Here is a 23,621-nt window from a genome sequence, read left to right on the forward strand (position 1 = left end):
ATCCTACAATATCTATGTGCCAGTTCTCTAGAGCATTAGAACTGCGAATTTAAAGAGACTACAAAACAGGAGCAGTAGGGCTCGAAGGCTATGGAGGCTATGGAGGCCGACAGAAGGTTATGCTGTCGAATCGCTGGAGTCAGAGTCAGATTCAGAGTTAGGACCGGTGGATAGATGGGACTTCACGACCCCGAGGGTAAGAGAGGATACGGTACTCCTCGGGGCCGGTTACAGCCTGGAGGGACCCCCGGCGCAGCTCGGGGCAAGAGCAATGCCCGCCGATAGTCCCTTCTGGCATACTCAAGCTTGCCAGCTTCCTCTGGTGCCGAGCCCTCAATGACGCAGCTGGTCCTCCAGGATCTCGAGGCCCAGCTGGGGGAGGGAGGCAAAGTCATCCCAAGATAACTGTCGGCCCGAGCTTGTAGGCTGTAGACTTGCCGATGCCTGGCTCTCTGGTGGAGGACGGGTCACAGAAGGAGGCGCCACTGAAGTCACAGGGTCGTCGGGAGCAGTAACAGCAGGTGGCGAGGAGGGTGCGACATCCCCCACCTCCATAGGCACCTCAGGAAGTGGTCGAGAGGCAGACTGACGAGAGACAGCACGCCCCGACAGCTGGATCCTTGTCGGGGGAATAGAGGGCTGCAGCTGCAGTACCCTCGGAACCAGGGAGGTGGGGGTTACAGATGACCCAGAACGACACTTAGGAGCTCTCCTCCCAGGCCTCCTCACCACGGGTGTGGAGGAAAAAGAATTGGGAATGGAGATGGCGGGGAGCCCGTTGGCCCGGAAGATGGCAAGCAGGCGCTGGGCTAAAGCTGCCAAATCTCCTCCAAAGAAGGCCTTGGCAACCTCCACACACATGGTGATGATGGTAGAGAGAGGAGGCAGAGTAGCAAATAGAGGCTGACGCTGACGACGATCACGAGGAAGGGCGTGGGGAGAGCCCCGCACTGCCTGGCCTGCAGGGCCGGTAACAGAAGCAGCTACAAAGCCCTCGACATCCTTTCCGACAACAAACTCCACCTCCTCACCAGCAGCAACAGAGGGCACAGGGTGGACAGGATTGGGGGCCACGATGGAGGACCGTTGGAAGAACACATCCTTCCCTGTGTCCCGACAAGTTATGAAGCCGTAACCCCTTCGGACGTGGTATCACTTAACCCGCCCAACAACCTTGGCTGCCATGGTTCTCATCCCATAGATGTTCTTCCTCAGGTCAGGAGCTGGTTCCATAACCTCACTCTTCAGCTTCTGCCTTCACATTCCCCCTACTCCCACACCCAGCCGTCAGACATCATCTCGTTGGCGGGAAATTTCGAATCATAGAAGCTCAGTCCGTTGCTTCAGGGGTTTTGGCGGGAAAATTCGAATCATATTAGGTCGTTCCGTTGGTTCAGGAGTTTTGACGCGAAAATTCAAATCATTGGCTCGTTTCGTTCTTTCAGTGGTTTTGGCGGGAGTATTTGAATTATATTAGGTCGTTTCGAAAAATAATGGAATATATTTTGGAATTTTGCTGCCCTAACACATTGTCCTAAGCGCTTTATTTTGTTTATTACACCATACTCTCCTCTTCTGTTATATAAATCCCTCCAGTATCGCCTAACACCTTTTTCTGAATGATTTATTTTGTTTATTACATCTTACTGTCCTCTTCTGTTTTACATAAATCCCTCCAATATCGCCTAACTCCTTTTCCTAAGTGATTTATTTTGCTTATTACACCTTACTGTCCGCATGTGTTACATGAATCCTTCCAATATAGCCTAACACCTTTTCCTAAGTGATTTATTTTGTTTATTACACCTTACTGTCCTCTTCTGCGTTACATAAATCCTTCCAGTATCGTCTAACACCTTTTCCTAAGTGATTTATTTTCTCTATTACACCTCTCTGTCCTCTTCTGTGTTACATAAATCCTTCCAATATCACCTAACACCTTTTTCTAAGTGATTTATTTTGTTTATTACTTCTTACTGTCTTGTGTTACATAAATCCTTCCAAAATCACCTAACACCTTTTCCTAAGTTATTTATTTTGTTTATTACACCTTACTGTCCTCTTCTGTGTTACATAAATCCTTCCAATATCACCTAACACCTTTTCCTAAGTGATTTATTTTGTTTATTACACCTTACTGTCCTCTTCTGTTACATAAATCCTTCCAGTATCACCTAACACCTTTTCCTAAGTGATTTGTATTGTTTATTACACCTTACTGTCCTCTTCTGTGTTACATAAATCCTTCCAATATCGCCATACTCTGCATAAATAACATACAAAAGGATATTAACCAGCCATATCCAACAATAAATCACTAAGGAAGAGGTGTTAGGGAGCTTCCTTACCTGATACATGGTAGGTAGCCCCCCCTCACTTACTCTCTCTCTCTCTCTCTCTCTCTCTCTCTCTCTGCATAAATAACGTACAAAACGATATTAACCAGCCATATCCAAAAATAAATCGCTAAGGAGGAGGTTTTAGGGAGAATGTGACCCTTAGGTTGTTTGAATTTTGAACCTAATGACCATATTTTAAACGATGTACTAGGTTCGTTACAAATGATCTTTAGCGATTTAGTTTGAATTTTGCACCTTGACATTCTCTAGTAATTTTTATGTATGAGAGAGAGAGAGAGAGAGAGAGAGAGAGAGAGAGAGAGAGAGAGAGAGAGAGAGAGAGAGAGAATAATGAGTTAAATCGAGAATAAATCAGTATAGCAGAGGTGTTACGTATCGTCTTTTATAATGCCACTTAAATTTAGTTTTTAAATGTTGAATCTCCTTGGTTTCTAGTCGAGTTTCACTTTAATATACAGATTGAGTCACTACAGAGCAGGTTTTACGAAGCCCCATACAACTGGCCAGCATCAATTTTGAGATAGGAATGAATCTCCTTGGTTTCTAGTCAATTCTCACTAGTATACAAGATGAGTCGCAACAGAACAGTTTTACAAAGCCTTATGCAACTCCATCTAACTATTTATCTAGTAGAATTTCATTTTAATGTACAGAATGAGTCGCTAAAGAGCAGGTTTTACGAATCCTCATACAACTGGCCAGCATCAGTTTTGAGATAGGAATGAATCTCCTTGGTTTCTAGTCAATTTTCACTAATATGCAGAATAAATCGCAACAGCAGGTTTTACGAAGCCTCATGCAACTTACGAACATGAATTTTGAGATAGAAATGAATCTCCTTGGTTTCTAGTCGTTTCTCTATATACACAATGAGTCGCTACAGAATATTTGTTACGAAGCCTTATGCAACTTACGAACATAAATTTTGAGATAGAAATGAGTCTCCTTGGTTTCTAGTCAATTCTCACTAATATACAGGATGAGTTCCTACAGAACATTTGTTATGAAGCCTCATGCTACTTACGAACATGAATTTTGAGATAGGAATGAATCTCCTTGGTTTCTAGTCAATTTTCACCATAATATGCAGAATAAATCGCTACAGAACAGGTTTTACGAAGCTTCCAAACCACCTAGTGTACCAGATATGATGCTAGGCACGAAGAAGTGCTATGGAAAAATATGGTAGTTATGTGGTATGAGTCTCCTTGGTTACTAGTCAGATTAGCCCTCCAATGTAGCTAAAAAATGGTTACGGATTTTTGTGGGTAGGTAGACAGATTGGTAGATTGGTAAGTAAGTAGGTAGATAGATAAAATGATGAGGTAGATATATGTAGGTTGGTAGGTAAGTAGGTAGGTAGGTAGATAGACCGACATGTAGGTAGACAGATATAGAGGCAGGTAGATTGGTAGTAGGTAGGTAGGTAGATAGAGGTAAGTGATTGGTAGGTAGGTAAGTGGATAGATAGACCGGCATGTAGGTAGATAGATATAGAGGTAGGTAGGTAGATTAATTGGTAGGTACATAGATAGATACTGATAGATTTACGTATAGAAAATAACGTTGGAAAAGCACTACATAGAAACCTCATTTTTATCAAGTATTGGTTATATATCTTGGAGTAATCACTAAATAATTTATCGTTTAAATAAATGACATAATAATTAGCGTAAAATAAGCGTAAGATATTTTTTCAAATTATTACAGTACTGATTATGCTTACGATTGTTTGCTAATGCAGGAAAGAAATTCGTTTATCGTCATTTTTCATAGTTATTTCTTAGTTATGGTGTCCTGTTGTGCAAGTAAATGATTTATAGCGATTTATTTTATAACTAGAAGGCAGAGGAAGCAGTATGGAATATATATATATATATATATATATATATATATATATATATATATATTAAGGAAATGATGGTGAAGTGGTGTGGACTGTGGATGAGAAGAGCTTGTTTATCATTGGAATTTGCCATCATTTGGTGGTTATTGTCATGTATACGTCATCCTGGTGCTATTAAATGACCAGTAATTATATAACTGATAATTAGAAAGCAGAAAAGGAAGCTGAAAAAGCATAAATAAAAAAATATCGATGGTATTTCAAATTTGGATCGTACGTCTGGCAGTTAGACTCTCATATTTTTTCATTTATCATCGTTATTGTTAGCTATATGTCATGTTGATGGGATTAAATTTTATCGTTAAATAAATAACAGAATAATTAGCGTAAAATAAGCGTAAGGTATGTTTTCAATTACCGTACTGATTTTGCTTACGATTGTTTGCTAGTGCAGGGAAGAACTTCGTTTATCATTTATCGTAGTTATTTCTTAGTTATGGTGTCCTGTGGTCAAGTAAATGATTTATAGTGATTTATTTTATAACCAGAAGGCAGAGAAAGTAGTACGGAATAAATTTTTTTTTTTTTTTTTTTTTTTTAAAGGAAATGCTGGTGAAGTGGTGTGGAATGTGAGTGAGAAGAGCTTGTTTATCATTGGAATTCGCCATCACATTTTGTCTTTTCTTATTTTACGTCATCCAGGTGCTATTCAATGACCAATAATTATTTAACTGATATTTAGAAAGAAGAAGAGGCAGCTGAAAAAGCATAAATAAAACAATATCGATGGTATTTCAAATTTGGATCGTACGTCAGGCAGTTAGACTCTCATTTTATCATTTATCATCGTTATTCTTAGCTAATATGTCATGATGGTGGGGTTAAATGACTAATAATTATTTAACTGATAATTAGAAAACAGAAAAAGTGGTATAAAAGAAGAATATGGCGTTTTTTTTTCCCCCGAATTTAATTTTACGTCTGGGAGTTCGTTAGGATCTCATTTATCATCGTTATTCTTAGGTAGTTTGTCATGATGGTGGGATTAAATAACGAGTAATTATTTAACTGATAATTATAAAGCAGAAATAGAGGTATATAAGAAGAGTATGGCGTTTTTTTTTTATCAGATTTTAATCGTACGTCTGGCTGATTTATGTTGCCGGAGGCTGTGGATCGCTGCCGGCTCCTCAGTCCCTCCTCTACTCTAGGCGAGGAGGGATGATGCGTCGTGACTTGCTTTTAAAGGTAAGTTTTTCTAATTTTTTTCCTTGATTTATTATATACCCAGATGAAAAAAATGTTAATGAACTTTTTAATGATTTTGAGGTTAGAATTAAATAAGTGGAGGGATATTTTGAGGTACTTTTGGCGAATTATGCAGTGTTTACCCCTCTATTTCCAAGATGGCGTAAAATTACTCCTGAAATCTCGCATAGATACTCCTATTTTCTACCCCTTTGGCAGTTATTTTTTAATTTTGAAGAGCACCATGGTAGTCTAGAAATTTAGGATGTATTTAATGCCCCTAGTATGAATAAATAACTTCTAAATGAAATAAGACAAAATGATCGCGGTGAAAGATTGCTTGCTTAGGGTCCGTAGCGCCTTGTCGGTAGCGATTTTTGTACTTTAACCTATTGCTCTATTTTTTATCAATTTAAGTGATTTATGCATAGTTTAAAGCCTATGCCCCAAACAAGGTATGTAATGCAGAGTAAGTCTCTACAGTTGCTAGGATGCCATTTACCCCTGAGGCCCATTTTTTTTTTTTTTTTTTTTTTTGCCACTTTTTGAAGTCTGGGATTGAGATTATAGTATGTTTTGAATTTCAGTATTTTCACTTGATGGATATTTTGAGATTGCATTTTTATGGAGAGGCCATTTCAGCATGGATTTTTTTTAGATTGGCACTTTTTTAATGTTTTTTTGACAGATTTCTACCTGTTTTTTTGAAGTCAGGATTTTTCAGTGTGTTTTGAATTTCAGTATTTTCATTTTTGTATGGATATTGAGATAGCATATTTTCTGGAGAGCCTTTTTCAGCATGGATTTTGAAATTTTCATTTTTTTCATGTCTGGATATTTTTTTAAAATTAATATTTTGAGGTGCTTTTTTGATGATTTGACCTAACCTTTGACTTAAGAATAATTTACGACGAAAGTGACAGAACTGTCGTAAGTTGAAATGGAAAATGGATCCGACTTTTTAGACTATGGTATTTTTTTTTTTTGCTTGAAGATACCCTAACCTAACCTTTGACTTAAGAATAATTTGAGTGGCATAGAACTGTCGTAAATTGAAATGGAAAATGGATCTGATATTTTTGACTGTGGCATATGCAATTTTATTTTTAATTGAAGATAACCTAACGTAACCTTTGACTTAAGAATACTTTGACGAAAGTGAGTCGTAAATTGAAATGGAAAAAGAGATATATTTTAGACTAGGGTATATTCTTCAAATTGTTTTACTTGAAGATAACCTAACCTTTGACTTAAGAATAATTTACGAAGAAAGTGCCATAGAAGTGTTGTAAGTTGAAATGTAGTGATTTATTTTTACTTAAAAATAACCTAACCTTTTTGACTTAAGAATAATTTACGAAGAAAGTGACTTAGAACTGTCTTTGATTGAAATGGAACAGATCTGATTTTTTAAAGACTGTGATGTTTTTTTACTCAAAGATGTTACCTAACTTTTTGACTTAAGAATAATTTACGCAGTAAGTGCCATAGAACTGTCGTAAATTGAAATGTAGTGAGTGAGATTTATTTTTACTTGAAGATAACCTAATGTAATTTTTGACTTAATAATACTTTACGGCGAAAGTGCCAGAGTAGTCTTAAAATGAGTTTTTTTTTTACCTCCTAAGTTCACATATCAGCATTACTTTAACCCAAAATTCCCCGAAAATCAGTTGTATGAGAGCAATAAATCACTTAAACCTAAAAATGTGTCGGTCAAAATAATCGTATTGTTGATAAAAGCGTCTAGCCTATATATGAAAGATTTTTTTCCTCAACCGTAGCTAATTAATTCACATATATCCTTTTAATCTCAAAATTCCCCTAAAATCAAATGTATGAGCAATAAGTCACTTAAAGCTAAAAATGTGTTGGTCAGAATAATAGTTTGGTTTAGAAAAGCTGCCATATGAAATTTATTTCCTCACAACCCAAGCATATTAGATTCACATATATCCTCCTAATCTAACCAAAAATTCCCCTAAAATCAGGTTTGAGAGCAATAAATCACTTAAACCTAAAAATGTGTTGGTCAAAATAATCGAATGGTTTATAAAAGCTGCCATGAGATTTATTTCCTCACAACAATAGCTAATTATTCACATATATCCTCTTAATGTAACCCAAAATCAGTTGTTTGAGAGCAATAAATCACTTAAACCTAAATATTTGTCAAAATTATCGTATTGTTTTAAGTGACTAAATGTGTAAGACAGATTTCCTCATAACCAAAGAATATTAGATTCACATATCTTCTTAATCTAACCCAAAATTCCCCAAAGATAAATTGTGAGAGCAATAAATCACTTAAACCTAAATATTTGTATGTCAATAATCATATGGTTTATAAAAGCTGCCATATGAAACAGATTTCATTTCCTCACAGCCAAAGCAGATCAGGGTATATTTTTACAAGTAGCCAATACACCCCCTAGGTTATGCAGTATATTTTTCTGGACCCAACCTGCTACAGTGGAATGCTTACCTTAGAGTTAGGTATACGTTGCGTTCATGGTGCTGTATCTATTGCCAGACGCCATAATCCCATAAGGGGTGGCCAATGGGGTGCTTTGGGGCCGCCATTGAAGTGGTCGAGCCTGCCACTGACAGTGAACAGTCGCACTCTCATGAATCATTAATAATATATCTTTGTGTGGACTTATGATTCAAATTAATGTTTGTAATGTGTAGAGGAATTATTTTTTTCTCAAATAATTGAGAAGAAATGAAGGGAAACTACTTATTATTTTCATAGTAATACGTAAAAAATATTTATCCAGCTAGATTAGCATCAAATGAACTCCAAGATCCTCATTTATTTTGCATTAGTAGTCTTTTATTGTACTGAAAGAGGTGGTTACATTACTCACTATTGGCTGGAACGAAATACTTTGTAATTGCCCTCTTCAAGTCGATTACTAGCCAATATAAGTAAAAAATCGGTACGACGCTCGTAACATCCCAAATATCCAAGTGGCGCATGCGCATTGAAGGTACAGTCCCAGGGACAAGATAGACTCTGCTTTTGTTTACTAATATTGCGGCACCCAAGATTTTGTAATATTCACATTTGAGGACATCAATATAATTTCAGAAAGGCTGTCTTAGATAAATATTTTTACAGATCAGCTTCTAACTGCTCTATGCTGCAAGATATTACCAAATTCTTCTGTTACTGTGCTTTCATTTCACCTGCAAGATATTACCAAAGATATTACCAAATTCTTCTGTTACTGTGCCTTCATTTCACCAAAGATTTTGTGTGCATGTGGGAGAAGAGGGATGTTGTTGATAGTGAGGTGTGAGTTATGACTGTGTTCTACCATAAAAGAGGCCATTCTGAGTCTTTTTGTAGTACACCAGTCATGAAGTGTGTGTGGGAGTGTTAAGTCATCTGGGTAGGAAACAGTGTGTACTTTGTGAGTGAAAGTGAAAAGCACATTTTTATATATATATATACATATAGTTTTCTATATATACTTATTATAGAGAATATATTCTATTCTGGATTGATTAGCCACTTTGAGAAATATATACATACTGTATGACACTATATTATCCAAATTGTTTATTTTGTAATTTCATCATTCATAATGTGAGGAAATTGATGGCCACCCCTATTAATGCACAGGGGAACACAACAGTACGATCCTGATTCTCAGCGTGCGTCCTCTCGACTTCAGTCCAGCCTTCCGACCTCTCTCACGAGCAGGCAAAAAATGACTGTTGACCGTTCCTGGATTTGGGACGGTTTGTCGAAATCGTTGACTGAAGGCGAATTTAGGCATTAATAAATTTAAGTTAGTAAATCGTCTCAGAGGAGGAAAATATGACTTTCCTCATTGAAATCATATATTAAGAGATACAAATCTACTCATTTCTAAAGAATTAACATAGAAAACATTAAATTATAAGGGATGAATGAGCTGACTAGTTGCTAGACTTGCCAGATTGGAATATTTTTACCTTTTTGTATGACTCATACAAATGAATAAGCTCTTGTTGTGTGTACTCATTGGAGAGTGTAAGTGGTTTTGTAAGTAGGAATGGCATTAATCCTATCACAAGTGCACACAAACAAATGCAGCATATGATTCATGAGCATGCGTGTCCTACGACGTTTGTGGCAGGCTCGACCATGACGATTGTCAATTGTCTTCCACCCACAAAGCACCCCATTGACTGAGGTATGTTTTACGGGGAGGGGCACTAACCCTCCACCAACCCACTTGACACGTAGGCAGCACGTATGGTTTGGTTGTATGGTTACCACCCAGCGTTGTAAATGGTTTCTTGGCTTACAGGAAACCATTTGGCTTGTCACTCAATGTAAAGCCACCTGTAAAGGAAAAGCAATAAGTGACAGGAAAAATGGGAGAAATAGGAAGAGAGGGCAGGCACAGAAAAAGAATGATAAAGGCTAAGTAAGTAGTAGGCAGCACTACATCAAGTGAGTGGATGATGGTGAGAAATAGGAAGAGAGGAGGGCAGGCACAGAAAAAGAATAAAGGCTAAAGAAGTAGTAGGCAGCACTACCTCGAGTGGATGATGGTCGCCACCACCTACCACAGTACAGTACGGTATATACTGTACAGTATATCCCTGAACCGCATATTAACATACAAAGTAATACCCACATTAGATTCACAGCAGCTCTTCTTAACAAAATAATACCCACATTAGATTCACAGCAGCTCTTCTTAATCTAACCCAAAATTCCCCTAAAGTCAGTTGTATAAGAATAAATCACTTGTCTAAAGTTGTCAAGCACTCTACTCCCAAAGATAACCCAGTCTGTTTGATGGGTAGAAAGTGGAATTATACATATGGATGGGGGAGACCGAGAATGAGACGAGATGGAGTGAAGAGGTATGAGACTAATGAGTGTATGTGAGTAAGGTGGAGGAGGGGAGAGGAAGGTGGAGGCCAAGAATAGGATGGAGTGGAGAGGTATGAGACGGGGATGTGAACTGGGAACAGGGCAGTGAAATGGCAGGGAACAGTGACATGGAGGCGATTTGTTTGTGGCCACCTCTTACGAGGTGAAGACTTCTGGCAATAGGTAGATAGATAGTTGCAACAATCGATTAACACTAGAATGATGCTAGTCACGAAGTGCTGTGGAAAGAAGTATTGCATTTTATAGTTACAATAATCGTACGCATTTTATAGTCACAATAAATGAGATGGAGGTATATGAGAGAGGGGGCTGTGAGTTGGGAGCAGGGCAGTGAAATGGCGAGGGACAGGGCGACGTGGTGATTTGTTTGTGGCCATCCCATACGGGATTAAGGCGTCTGGCAATGAATGGATGGAAGAATCGTATCTCATTTATTGGCCCACTAAAACCTGTATTAAAAAGATGGATGTGGGTGTGGGAAAAGCATTATTATTATTACACCACATCCCATGAAGTTCGGTGTTAGATCGATTGTATTGTTTATTCCTAGAGATGATGGATTTTTTTATTTTGATTTTTTTATTTTTGATTTACTAGACATGATTTTCTTGGTGGTGGTGATTTTTAATTGATATTATTTTTGATTATTTTTTGACTGATTTTCATATTTTAAATTTTTTAATGATTTTTTTTTAATTTTTGATTTTTTTTAATGGAGATATTTTTTGGTGATGATGATGTTTTTTTTTCTCCCTTTCAGTGTAGTCCCGGGGCACACCAAGGCGGGTGTGTGTGCGGGGCATCTCACCCATGCGTTTATCCTTGGGGCGGGGCTGGGCATTCCCCCGACAAGGCTGACCTCGACTGGCTTCCCGAAAGTTGTATGACCTGCGGACTTGATCGGAGGAGGAGGAGGAGGGGTCAGTCCAATGCAGCGGTGGCTAGTACGGGGCGTAGTTGACGCGGTGGTTGGGGTCCCCAGTTTCCGCGGAGAAGCCCCGAGCACACACAATGTCCAACTCGTCCCCTGGTACGTATGCTTGTTCCCTCTCGCCCCACCTAAGCCCTCCTCTGCCTGTCAAACTGCCCTTTCTCCACCCCTTAGTCTGATTTTATGCTATGAAGTGCTTGAATTAACGAGGTGTGAGAGCCTACCTCCACCTCATTCAATCCAAGATGTCGTCATAGCTGCACATGCGCGCGTAGGTGCATGTGTACGTGCTGCATGGATGTGTGCACCCTCACGTGCACACATCATGCGATAAAATCAACAGGGGCTTGTGGAGATCGGGCAGTGCGACACTCTACGGCCGGAGAGTTTAATTTCTTTCTTCAACCACCTTCCTTTTTTTTCCCAAGTTTTCGTGGTCTGTTATATATACAAATTTTCTCTCCATCTCATCACCCTGTCGCTCTGTCAGTCTGTCTATTGCTTTCCCTACTACGTCTATCTGAATTAACCCGTTCTCTGGTGTGGTTTTAGATAGGGGTGGGGTGGGGGGAGGGGGGTGTGGGTATAGCTACTAGGCTTATGGGGAATGGGATAGGACTGGCTCAGATAGATAGATAAATTTTAGATAGATACACTGGTCTGTTGGAGGTCTGGGTTTGTGGTCTTGGTCGCTTTGGTCTCAGGTCTCAAGCCATCGGTCTACAGTCTACATCTACAGCTTCATCTACTGGTATACCCATGTTGGTAAATGGTATACGGTATATATTAAGGTATGAGTATGCTTTTACCAGTACAGTATATTATCTTTAAGTATACTAGTACTGTTATAATTTAAGTACTACAGTATACTCTAAGTATACTGATTGTTGTATTAAGTATTTTTATTACAGTATACTCTTTACTACAGAATACTTTGTTCCACTACAGTATATTTATATTTTTCACTACAGTATACTAGTTATATTTTCACTGCAGTATACCAGTTATATTTTCACTACAGTTTACTAGTTATATTTTCACTACCTTATACTGTTTTTTTTTAACAACTGTATACTAGTTATATTTTTCACTTCAGTATACCCATATTTTCAAAAGTACTATTTATATATATCCCATGTACTGTAAACTTATGTACTTCTATATTATCATGTACTTATATGGTATTTCAGGTGTACTAAGTAATATTTGCCAGTATACCAGCTGTGTACTGTAATTCTAAGTATTTTTAGTACAGTAATTACTATACTTTTATCATGTACTAAGTTTTGAGTACTGTAATTGAGTTTATGTACTAAATTTTTGATTTAAGAAGTACTAAACTTTTGAGTACAGTAATTTTAATTATTTTGAGTTTATCTGTACTAAATTGTTGAGTAATAAAAAGTACTAAAATTTTGAGTACTGTTAAAAAGTACTAAGCTTTTGAAATCAGCTTTATGTACTATATTTTTGAGTACTGTGAAAAAATACTTGTTTTGAGTACTGTTGTAAAGTACTATTTTTGAGTACAGTTAAAAAGTACTATTTTTCTGAGGTACTATTAAAAGTACTATAATTTGATGTACTATATTTTTGAGTATTGTAATATTGTACTGGTATAAGCAACTCAAATAATTTTAAGGTTAATGTAAATTCAAATTATCGTAAAGTATTATTATTATTTTGCTATTAACAGTAAATATATAGAAAAATTGCCAGTAAGTTCAAATAATCGATAATTTGGATTTATTTATAATTTAATAATTTAGATTTAAGATTTTTCAATATATAGAGAATGGTAATATTTAAAGATAGGCACCATGCATAGTTGTGGTGTCAGGATAGTGAAGGATAGTCAAGAATAGTCTCAATAGGCACCATTATATAGTTGTGGTGTCAGAAGAGTGAAGGATAGTCAAAGTAGGCACCATACATAGTTGTGGTGTCATGTAATAGTACAGAGAGGATAGTCAAGAAGTTGGAATAGTCACAATAGATACCATACATAGTTGTGGTGTCGTTAAATAGTCAGTAGTAGTCATGATAGCCCCAGGATAGTCAGGATACAGGCACTAACATAGGTACAGTTGGGCTGCCATTACAAGGAGGCTTTTGTGATGGTGGAACAACTGTATTATCAACAGTTCGCTGTATTTTGTTTGTATTTTCAGGCAGAAGACGACGGCTGCGACAAAGCCTGGGTACAAAGCTGGAGAGGGATAGAGCGGGGGGATTGTGGAGACTGGGTGAGTGTAACAGTCCACTCGTGTGATTTAGTTAATTTTATTTTTTGAAAAGAAAATTGACTTGTAACATCATTTGATTTTAAATATTGGAGTGAAAGTTGGCAAAATTTTAACTTAATTTGTTGCCGTCCACTCATATAATATAGCTATCCCATTTTTTTTTTTTTTTTAAGGGAAAGTTGGCAAAAATGTAATAACTTAATCTGATGCCATTCACTTGTATGATGTGTCTATTTCATTTTTGAGTGAAAATTGAGGCATGTAACTATCCACTCATTTGATGTCATTTCATATACTTTGAGGGAAAATGGACTACCATCTACTCATATAATGTAGTGTTTTTTGAGTTCATACCTAATTTGTAGTCATCCACTCAACTGTCCACTCATTTGATATAGCTGTGTCTTAGGGAAAGTAATAATTGACTTAATGAAAAATGAGTGATGGTGGTGATGATGATGATGATGATGATGATGATAATAATAATAATAATTTTCATTACAGCATAGGGGTCCCAGATGTTGCAGTACGCCCAAAAAAGTCAGTCAAGCCCAAGAGTGTCGATACTGGAAGTCTTCTTTTTCTCATGAATGCCCAAGAGTTGCGGGGTTCATGAAGGGGGCACGGGAAGCCTAGGAGTGTCGACGGTGAACTCTGGGATTGGGCAAGGCTGCAACGAGAGGAATTCCCTGGTTTTATCTTTGTGGGAAGTTCTTGTGCCTGGGACCTTGTTTGTGGCTGGTTTTTTGAAGGTGGGTTGATTGGCGTACTCTTATTTGTAGCTAAGAAAACTTTTATTTGTAGCTAAGAGTATATACTTTGTTCGTAGCTAAGAAAATTTTACTTTGTAGCTAAGACAATTTATATACAGTAAAACCTTGATATAACGGACTTCAATAGCCCGGAATTTGCTTTTACTGGACTCGAGGAGCTACCAGACTAAATTCCTATATATCGGAAAAAGTGCGATAAAGCCAGAAGCAGTGCGTACTGCCTGACCACTTCAGCTGTGTTCACCACAATAAGGTAAATAAGACATGTTTATCAGTGTACATTAGTGAAGGTATAATACAGTACAGTATTATTATATATATTATTCCATTGGATTATTGTAATGAATGTATAACACAGTACTGTACAGTACCACAGTGGCAGTCAAAACAGTTTGAAAACCATTCATGTGTCTGGACTAATGTCTGATCAGAAAAAGTCTGGGTTAGCAGGGGGAAGTCCGGATGTCGCTTTTATCGGAATTTTGCATTTTTGGGAATGATTTGGTCCCCAATTTGTGCGTTATAGTGAGGTCTTACTGTACTTGATTCGTAGTTACTTATTTCATAGCTAAGAACGTTTATACTGTTGATTGGCAAAAAAGTCAAATATATTCCTTTACATAATTTAAAAATTTTAGTATAGATTTATTTTTCCTCATGCTTTTTCAGAAAATTGCTTTATACGTTTTTGGCACAAACTTTGGTTATACTCATTTCACTCTAACTTGGCCAATATTAGCTGATGGCAGTGTTGGTGGTGATTATTATAGAATTAGATGATTAATTTCCTGCTTTTCCTTTTAGTGCAGCATTTATTCTAGTGTTAATTCAAGCGTTAGTTTTTTCCTGATTTTCCTTTTAGTGTAGCATTTATTGTATCATTAATTGTAGTGTTAATCTCCTGTTTTTCCTTCCAGTGTGGCCACAGGTGCGGGGCTGCCCAACCTTCGCGTGATCCGAGGGGCGTGGCCAGACACCCTTGCTCCATTTCGACCCCATAGCTGGCTGCCCAATGACTGTATGACCTGGGACTAAAGGGTGGAGAAGGAGGGAGGCTGTAGGTGCGGTTAGTCAATCCAGCGGCGGTCGGGTAGCGGAGTTCGGGTGGTGGAGTCTCGAAGACTGAGCCACGCGGGGCACTCCCAACAGTCCTGGAGGCCCGCCACTTCGCCAGCCAGCGCCAGTCGATGGAGCGTCGGTGGCGGATAAACAAGGTGGGTTTGAAGAATGTGGTTTGGCCATGTGGATGGAAGATACGATGAGGTTGTGTGTGTGTGTTTGTGTGTGTGAGTGAGAGAGGAGTCGAGAGGGAGGGGGGGGGCCAAGGATGAGATGGAGGGATGGACTTCAGAGGTATATGAGTGGGAGGGCAGTGAAATGGCAGGAGACAGTGACATGGAGGCAATTTGTTTGTGGCCACCCCTTATGGGATTAACCTGTGGATTGCAAGCCACAGCTCAGGCTGGGTAGCGTTGCGTTGCGAGCTACACAAAGATGGAGATTTTTTTCACCCGATGATGCCCTGAATGTTTATCAAGTTTATAATAAACAAAAAAAAACAAAAAAAAATTTCACTACTCCCCTATGTAAAGTTACACATGGCCCTGTGCACAGAAATATTCTTCATTTTTTGTGCACCACGGGGTGGGATAAAAAAAGGTAATTGCGCAGTCGACAGGTTGAGGCATCTGGCAATAGATAGATATATGGAAAATGAGAACATAATAATTTGGCTCTACATCCATCTATCAACTTTCAATTTTCAAACCATTTTTTTCCTACCTGATTTAATTAAAGAAATTATGGTAATTCTAGTCCTTTTTAGGTATATATACCATACTTGCTATTTTTATATATATATATTGGTTTTCAGGGAGGCGGAAAAACCTGCCCCAAAAAAGTATATTGAAAGCAGCACATCTCTTGTAACTGAAAATGGGTCTCTTACTGCAGGCCCAAACAGTCCTTGCAACACTGTATGGTGAGTGGTTTATTCTTGTTATCCACTCACTTGATGTAGTTCTGCTTTAGGTGTCTGCTCTTTCCTCTCTTCCTTCGTCTTCTGTCTTTCCTTCATTCTTTCCTCTTTCTTCTGCCTACAGGTGACTTTACACTCCCTCTTCTGTCTTTCCTTCATTCTTTCCTCTTCCTTCTGCCTATGGGTGATTACACTCCCTCTTGTCTTTCTTTCCTTCATTCTTTCCTCTTACTTCTGCCTATGGGTGACTTTACACTCCCTCTTGTCTTTCTTTCCTTCATTCTTTCCTCTTCCTTCTGCCTGTGGGTGACTTTACACTCTCTTCTGTCCTTCCTTCCTTCATTCTTTCCTCTTTCTTCTGCCTGTGGGTGACTTTACACTCCCTCTTTTGTTCTTTCCTTCATTCTTTCCTCTTCTGCCTATGGGTGACTTTACACTCCCTCTTCTGTCGTTCTTTCCTTCATTTTTTTCTCTTCTGCCTATGGGTGACTTTACACTCTTTTCTTTCATTCTTTCCTCTTTCTGCCTATGGGTGACTTTACACTCCCTCTTCTTTCTTTCATTCTTTCCTCTTCTGCCTATGAGTGACTTTACACTACCTCTTCTGTCTTTTCTTCATTCTTTCCTTTTCCTTCTGCCTGTGGGTGACTCTACATTGAGTGACAAGCCAAATGGTTTCCTGTAGACCAGGAAACCATTTACTGTGCTGGGTGGTAACCATAACACCAAATTAGGGCGCCTGGTGGTTTCGTGAGTAATTATTGCGCTCCAAGTGGATTGAGCTGGTGAAGGTTTATATCCAAGGGATGGTTGGGGTTGATTGCTCATGTAATGCCACTCGGATGAGTGAGGCTGGTCACTCTCATCTTAAATGTCAGCACCAACTTGCCTAGCCCCGGCCTCCTACGCTCCTCATGGGGCAACACAGGATTGGATGATGATTATTGTTACGATTACTTTTAACATCATTTTTATTACTAATATATTTATTACTATTACTACAGTAAGTATTAAAAGTAAATATGAAAAGTAAATATTAAATATTAAAAAGTAAATGTTATAAATTAAAACTATTAAAAATATTGTTGCCGCCTTACATACTGCACATCACTAATTTTTCTTTTCAGTTATAAATATATAATTAAGTAAATTATATATAGTTCCGTTGGTATGTATATAAATTATTTTTCATGTTTTCCAGTTTTTTAAAAAGTAAATATTGAAATAGATTTTTGATAATTTCTTGTAATGTGTAAAGAATTGTGTATATTTGTGATTATTAAAGTATTATCATCAGTACCACCACTGCCACCATCACTAGCACTACCACCTCTCTACAACTACCACCACTTCCTCCTCCTCCTCCTCTCTCCCACTACCACCTCCCTCCTCCTCCTCTCCCACTACCACCTCCCTCCTCCTCCTCTCCCCCCCCCACCTCCCTCCTCCTACTCTCCCACTACCACCTCCCTCCTCCTCCTCTCCCACTACCACCTCCCTCCTCCTCCTCTCCCACTACCACCTCCCTCCTCCTCCTCCTCCTCCTCCTCCTCCTCCTCTCTCCCACTACCACCTCCCTCCTCCTCCTCCTCTCTCCCACTACCACCTCCCTCCTCCTCCTCCTCTCTCCCACTACCACCTCCCTCCTCCTCCTCCTCTCTCCCACTACCACCTCCCTCCTCCTCCTCCTCTCTCCCACTACCACCTCCCTCCCTCCTACCACAATCACCACCACCCTCCTACCACAATCACCACCACCCTCCTACCACAATCACCACCACCCTCCTACCACAATCACCACCACCCTCCTACCACCACAATCACCACCACCCTCCTACCACCACCATCACCACCACCCTCCTACCACCACCACCACCACCACCACATCCTACCACCACATCCACCACCACATCCACCACCACATCCTACCACCACATCCACCACCACATCCTACCACCACATCCTACCACCACATCCTACCACCACATCCTACCACCACATCCACCACCACATCCTACCACCACATCCACCACCACATCCTACCACCACCACCACCACATCCTACCACCACCACCACCACATCCTACCACATTCACCACATCCTAACATCATCTATCCCCATTCCAGATAAAGAACAAGAAGGGTGATAAGGAGTGAGTATCCAAAAATCCAGTGCAAAGAAAAACAAGGAGAGTGATGGCCAAGAACGAACTAGACCTATGCTGACCAAGAATTATCAATACATGCAAGAATTACTAGTATCAAGATTAAAGTTTCAAGAATTTTTCAAGAACTTGCAAGAATTTTAGATATATTGCAAGACTTTTTCAAGAATTAAGTTGCAAGAATTTCCAAAAAAAGTTGCAAGAGTTTTCAAAAAAAAAATCAAGATTTATTTAAAGAAATTTCAAGATTTCTTCAATTTAAGATTTTTTCAAGAATTTTCAAGATATTTGCAAGAATTTTCCAAAAAAAAGTTGCCAAGAATTTCCTAAAAGTTGCCGAGAAGAAATAAATCACCCAGAGAAATAAATTGCCTGGAGTTCTGGCTTTGAGGCATGGAGCTGGTTAGAGAAATGGTGGTTGTGAGTATTTATCTGTTTCTGTATCTACCCACACTTTTCTATCTACTCATTTATCTACCCACACACTGATCTACCCACACTCTTCTACCCACACAATTATCTACACAACTGCTAATTTTACTTGATATATGAACCATTTCTTATGCTTTCTGTTTTAATATATTAGCAACACTCCAATTCCATTACCTAAAGACATGTTTGGATTTTGGTTCTACTTATTACTTCTGCTTTAGTTTGTAATGGTAAGGTGTGATTGTGATATGTTTACGTATTAGGATAGAGCTGTGGATAGATAATGTGTGTTTTATTATGAGTGGCAAAATGAAGCTCACAGCCTGGAGTTCGAACATATAACCCAGAAGACACATTGAGTAACAAGCCAAATGGTTTCCTGTAAGCCAAGAAACCATTTACAACGCTGGGTGGTACCCATATAACCAAACCATACGTGCTCCCTACGTGTCAGCAAGTGGGTTGGTGGAGGGTTAGTGCCCCTCCCCGTAAAACAACTAACTGTCAAATGGCCACCCCTTACGGGATTATGGCGTCTGGAAATAGATACCAGGACACAACTTTTCTTTCACTGTATCTTCTCATACATCTGCCCACATCTACTACTACCCACATAGGCCTACCTACCCACTGACATCTACCCACACTTATCAACCAACATACCCATCTACCCACGTCTAGCCACATACCTACCCCACAGATATCTACCCACATGTATCAACCAACATATATATCCACACACATCTATCCACATACAGCTACATCTACCCACATACCTACCCACAGACATCTACCCACACATATGTCAACAAAATATCTACTTGTATGAAAGAGTGTGAGTTTTGGTGGTGGTGTGGTACATAGAGAATGTGATATGGTTAATGAATGTAGCCTCTTCGAGAGACTAATTAGGAGTGTATGAGGTGGAGAGGGAGACCAAGGATGATATGGAGGGATGAGGTAGAGAAGTGAGACTAACTATGAGAGTAAGGGAAACTGAGGATGAGATTGAGGGATGGAGTGGAGAGGTATGAGACACTAACTAGGAGAGTATGAGATATGGAGAGGGAGACCAAGGATGAGATGAAGGGATGGAGTGGAGAGGTATATGAGAAGATGGCGTGAGCTGGGAGCACAGCAGTGAAATGGCTAGGAACAGGGCGACATGGAGGCGATTTGTTTGTGGCCACTCCTTGTGGGTTTAAGGCATCTGGCAAGAGACAGACAATATAATAGCTCATTTCAATAGCACTTCTTCGTGACTAGCATTATATTTGTGTAAATATATGTAAAAATTTTTATATAATTAACGATCCCAATTGTCCTTTTCCAATTTGACATTGTTCTCCCTTTCATAGCACATCTTTGTGACTAGCATCATATTCTTATGTTAATCTATTGTTACAACTCAGCATTCAAGATGGAGAGATGGCAATTTTAGGCCAAGTTAGAGTAAAAATATTATAGCACTTCTTCGTGACTAGCATCATGTTCTGTTATTCTATAGCTACACTTCTTTCCATAGCACTTCTTCGTGACTAGAATCATATTCTAGTGTTGGTTACTTAATTTATGGAAGAGACTGACTAGGAGTGTTTAAATTTATGCAAGAGACTAACTAGTCGTCATGAAAGACTGACTAGGAGAGAATAGTCATGCAAGAGATTGACTAGGAGAGTATGTATAAATTTATGGAAGAGACTGACTAGGAGAGTATGTAAATAAATGCAAGAGACTGACTGGGAGAGTGTTATAAATATTTGGTAATTATGATTTTTTAACTTTCTCATTTTTGGTAATACTATATTTTGTTCACAGGACCCACTAGCTCACTCTCTCTCCTGGCTGGGCTCAACTCATCTCACTCACAGTTGTGCTCAGTTTTGGCTCATCTCAGCATCCTCTCCTTGGCTGAGATCACCTCCTATGGCCCCTAAGCAAGTAAGTGTTTATTCTTTCTCTCTTATTCCTCATTTAGCCTGTGGATTGTGTAATTACCTTTTTCTATCCCACCCCATCGTATGCAAAAAATGAAGAAATTTTTTATTATAAATTTAAGGGTAGACATTGTGTATCATCTGGTGAAAAAATTAATAATAATAATAATAATCTCCTGTCTTTGTGTAGTGGAAAAAAAAAAGTTTGTTTTTGTGTATTATAAACTCGGAGAAACATCCATGGCATCTGGTGAAAAAAAAAAAAAAAAGTAATAATAATCCCTCTTCGTCTTTGTATAGTGCCTTGTGTGTAAGTTTGTGTAGGTGTGGAGTACTTAACGATGATGCACGGCCAGCACAGCCTGAACTTTACTCACAATCCACGGGTTAAAAATCTGCTTATTACAATACTCTCAAATTTTCGATTTTAGAATTTCTATTAGCTACATGAATTATTTTTGGAAGCGATTTTGATTTTGCATTTCTTAAAAATATTTTGGAAGGTGATTTCATTTTTGGGTTTCAATTTGTTACACGTTTGGTGGTAGGTGGGGGTGCTTGCCATCCACTCACTCAATGTAGTGCTGCTCTCAGGTTTACCAAAGACCAGGCTCACTATATATAAAGTATTATCTTTTTTTTGTTTGGTGGTAGGTAGTGTCACTTGCCATCCACTCAGTGTATTTCTGCTCTAAGATATACCAAAGACCATTGCTCACTATATATAAAGTTGTTTTTTTTCTATCAGTTGATGAAGAAAGAGAATTAATGGCTTGCACTAGAAAGAAAAATCAAATACCTAGTTACTTTTATTACTATTATAACATTGCCACTAGCCTTAGATTATTTATATCAATACTATTACTTGGCCAAATCTTGTCACCTTGTGTAAAATATGAAAACTGAAGAAACAAAATATACTTTGCATTATTTAACATGTAAGAGGATACTGATGTGTAATATAGACGTTCCTTGCATTTTTGGAAGGGAGGGTGAAATAAATATCAGAAGCCTAACTTTTTCAGTTGAATGATATAACAAATGTACAGTAGATATGAAAGCTACTTAATGTAAAGTAATGACTAGTAATATAATGAAATGACTAAGGGATGGCCAGGTGGAAGCCCAGTGTACAGTCACATCAAAAAGTATCGTTGCACACTTGACGTAAAGTAATATGAGACAATGGACTATGGCTACTGGAAACTGAATGACAATTTTTTCCCCACATTGGTAAATTTCTTCTTAAGGATGTTATATATGGCTGGTGTGTGACATATTCTAGTCTATTAGATATACACTCAAACCTCGATTTAAGAGAATCCATATTCTGACAAACAGACAAGACCATTCAAAAATATGTAATGTCTGGGTTATACACATTACTGTTCTTTATACAGTACCTGTAAAATAATATTCATAATCATGTAAGTGAAACAATCATTGCATTCATAATAAGATTGTCTTTATATGTGGTAAAACAATGGACATTTTCAAGCAAGGGACATTATCAAGTAAGGGACATTTTCAAATAGTGGACATTTTCAAGTAAGGGACAAGTTGATTCCCCATTTAGTCCCATAAATCGAGGTTTGAGTGTATATTAAAAAGATTATAAATGAATCGTACTGAGAATTAATAAGCTATAGTGATTTTGGATATCAATGTACTCTACCTATGCGATACTTTTGGGGGTGACTGTACACATGCAAAAAGAGCCAGTCAAAAATTTACATTCATGGGTTTGATAGTTTTTTTTACGGGTATTTTAGTGAGTATAATGGTATATCATTCTGCAATATATATTTTTCAAGTATATTAGTGACTTTGAGGGTCTGTAATTTTGCTGCCAGGTATGTATTTTTTATCAGTGAGTATTTTAGTGAGTATAATGGTATATAATTCTGCTAACTTTTAAATTTATCCAGACATAGAGAATAGTCACAGTAGTTATTTTTTCTGGTCATTTTTTCATTTATTTTTTCAGGTTTTGTCATTTTTACATTTTTTTAAAGTGGTTTTATGTGGATTTTGATTTTTCCTCTCCCAAACCTTTCACCAATAATGCTTCTGTATATATTTATTATATTTATTATAATTGTTATTATTTATAGAATAATTTTTTTTTTATATTTATAGATTGTAACTTTAACATTATTTCTATTTTTATTTTTATAGATGGTAACTATATTATTATTATTATTATTATATTATAGATTGTAACTTAATAAGGCAGCATTACTATGTTCACTTTGTTGGTGAAATGTATGCCATGGAATTAGGTAGCTAGGATATTGCCATTAGTAAGATTATGAAGAGCTGTGGAAAGGATGTAGGTTTCTCTCTCTCTTTCTCTCTCTCTCTCTCCCTCTCTCTCCCTCTCCCTCCCATCACACACACACACACACCGCTCGCTGGTGCAGTGGTAACACTCTCGCTTGCCAACTGGTGGACAGGAGTTCGCGCCTCACTCAGGTTACGAAAAGTTTCACTGACGAAGTGGGTGGTTACTGTCCCCCTCGAGCAAGGGGACGGGTGTGTGCGTGTGTGATGGTCACAGCCTTGCCCTTAGATCGGACTATATGAGCTCTCAGCTCCCTTCCGGGAGGGTAAAAGCTGACGATCACGACCATCAAGTGATCCTGACCGACCCGGTGAATTAAATTACACACACACACACACATACACGCACACACACACACCAGTTACTATAAACACATCCTTTTATCATTAAGGAAGTTCCCTAACACCTCTTCCTAAGCGATTTATTTTGCTTTTTACACCATACCATCGTCTTCTGTGAAT

General features: G+C 38.4%; 1 long non-coding RNA gene across 1 annotated transcript; it reads left to right on the top strand.

Annotated features, from left to right (window-relative positions):
- The first annotated feature begins 15,502 nt into the window (after positions 1-15,502).
- LOC145408843 (uncharacterized) lies at positions 15,503-18,435 on the top strand. The gene is made up of 3 exons (XR_013898975.1): positions 15,503-15,518; positions 16,178-16,285; positions 18,410-18,435. It is a non-coding gene; the product is annotated as an uncharacterized LOC145408843 (long non-coding RNA).
- The last annotated feature ends 5,186 nt before the right edge of the window (positions 18,436-23,621 follow it).

The sequence above is a fragment of the Coenobita brevimanus genome, chromosome 78 (assembly GCF_032717465.1).
Source record: "Coenobita brevimanus isolate Jiangsu-jjx chromosome 78, ASM3271746v2, whole genome shotgun sequence".
Taxonomy (NCBI): domain Eukaryota; kingdom Metazoa; phylum Arthropoda; class Malacostraca; order Decapoda; family Coenobitidae; genus Coenobita; species Coenobita brevimanus.